The sequence below is a fragment of the Sapajus apella genome, unplaced genomic scaffold (genome assembly GCF_009761245.1).
Source record: "Sapajus apella isolate SASKATOON/1434 unplaced genomic scaffold, GSC_monkey_1.0 scaffold49, whole genome shotgun sequence".
NCBI classification, from domain to species: domain Eukaryota; kingdom Metazoa; phylum Chordata; class Mammalia; order Primates; family Cebidae; genus Sapajus; species Sapajus apella.
In genome coordinates this window covers 9533274-9535911 of record NW_022436989.1, presented here as the reverse complement: position 1 = coordinate 9535911, position 2638 = coordinate 9533274, and positions in this window count along the sequence as shown.

Here is a 2638-nt window from a genome sequence, read left to right as displayed (position 1 = left end):
CCACCATGCCCAGCTAATTTTTGTGTTTTTAGTAGAGACAGGGTTTCACCATGTTGACCAGGATGGTCTCAATCTCTTGACCTCGTGGTCCACCCGCCTCGGCCTCCCAAAGTGCTGGGATTACAGGCGTGAGCCACCGCGTCCGGCCCACGCTGTCTTTCTTGATCCCTCTTTCTCTCTCTCGCTCCTGCTCTCATGATATGAGGTGCCTGCTCTGTCTATGCCTTCCACCGTGACTGGACATTTCCTGAGGACTTGACCAGGATCAGATGCTGGCACTGTGCTTCCTCTACCACCTGCAGAACCATGAGCCAGTTAAATTTCTTTTCTTTATAAATTACACAATCTCTGGTATTCCTTTATAGGAACACAAAAACAGACTAACACAATGAGCTTGCTAGATCAGGGCATAGTGCATACCAGTTGAGGCCCTTCTCTTTGGCTTCCTGTTCAAGAGATTATTTTCACTTTGCTGTTTATAAAGCTAAGAGGATCTGTTGAGAAGAACTAGACCCACATGTTAAAAAGGACTACATATACTGGTTATAACAGTTCATCTACTTTACCATCTATGCATTTCTATCAACCACAAATAAAAAAAACGTTTAGAGAATTGACAGAAGTGGCAAATCATTGCGGGACACAGAAGTGCTTTCAAGGAATCCCAATTAATTGCTGAAGTTAGTTTGGAAAGGAAAAGGGAAAAAAATGTGAAGACCCTTGAATATACATGAAGACCCAGGGCTAATGCTTAGCGATTTGAGTACCAGTCTGATTGGAAGATTAACTCACACCTCTCCAGTTGGGCTAAGGTGGTTCCTGGCCTGGTCAGGATTGGTTTAGCACCAGGGCAAGATTAAGCCTGGGGCTGAAAGTCACCAGTAACCAGAGCTGCAAATTTCTGAATGTACTGACATCAAGAGTCTTCAGTAACTTTTAAGCAGTAAGAATATCTCTTTTTATAAAGTAAGTATACATACTCTCTAAAATGGAAAGGAGGGGGCGTTTTAGAGTAAATTAGTCCTGCGACAGTCTCAATTCAAAACATTTAAACTTCTTAAGCATATTTAAGTGAATTTTCTTATACTGACCTCTGAAGATAAAAGATAACAATTTCATTAATATACCTAAAAAAGAATGCCGTATGATTTTTGACATAAACTACATTTCTAGTATTTAAATAATTTGTTCCTGGAGAGTCTAGATAGCAATGTTTCAATTTTAAGATTATGTTTTATATTCGAATGCTTGTTAAGTCAGAAAGTGCAGCTTTAAAAAAGATACTATCATTTAATTGAAATATTGTTTCCTAGCAAAGTATGACAAGTCCAACTCAAATTAATTATACGAACAATGAGACATTGCTGAATGTGAGTTCTGTCTCCTTGTGCTCTAAATTAGATCAGTAGAACAAAATAACTCTTTCGTTTTGTAAAGAAAAGGAAGCAAATTGACCTAACTGAAAAAAAAAAAACAGAATGTACAACAAGATACATATCTCCTTTTATTGAAATTAATTAACAAATGTGCAATAAAAGTTAAATAAAATTCTATTTCTTAGAATAACATCTCTTTCTTCAGATACCCATCCAAATATCAGGTTGTTTTGTGAAATGCTTATTTGTTGTTTAGAACTGCTACATGTATTTATGCTGTTTTATATTTTTATTAATTCAGGTATCACAGAGTTTACTAATTCTGTATTTTTTTCTAGTTATTTTACCTATTCTAGGAAATTATCAGATATTAATAAATCATAAAAATGTTAACATTTTAAAAGACGTATTTTGCAATCCATTCTCTTTGAGAGCAAAAGGTTAAATTGAATGACACATTTTTCTGATTCTAAAAATATTATAAATCAGTACAACAAAGCAATTGTTTTGAGTTTAAAATCCATGTACTGTATAAGTTAGAAAAATATTTTTTGTTTTCATTTGTAAAATGTCGCAACCACTGTGGAAAGCAGTTTGGCAGTTTCTGAAAAAGTTAAACATAGCACTACCTTACCACAGGACCCGGTAATTTCACTCGTAGGTGTATTTCCAAAAAGAATGAAAAGCAAGAATTGAACAGGTAGATATAACAATGATCATAGCAGCATTATTACCAACAGTCAAAAGGTAAAATAACCCAAGTGCGCATCAACAAATCAATGGATAAATGAAATGTGATATATATACACACAATGGAATACTAGTCATTCAAAGAATTAAATTGTGGCAAATCTACAACATGAATGAGACTCAAAAACATTATGCTTAGTGAAATTAGCCAGATGTGGAAGAACACATATTGTATGATTCCACTTGCAGGAGGTACCTATAATAAATTCATATAGACAGAGAACAGAATGGAGGTTATAAGAGGCTGTGGGGAAGGGGGAGGGGGAATTATTGTTTATTGGGTACAGATTTTATGTTGGGAACAATGAAAAAGTCTTGAGTATAGACAGCAGTGATGGATACACAGCACTGTACACTTCCAAATATGCTAAAAAGATAAATAATATATTACATATATTTTGCCTCAATAAAAATAAAAGGAAACAACAAATCTCATTCATTTAAAAAATATTTGTTAATGAGTACTATGTTATTAAGTACACTTAACAAAATATGCTTCCATTCTGCTTTCC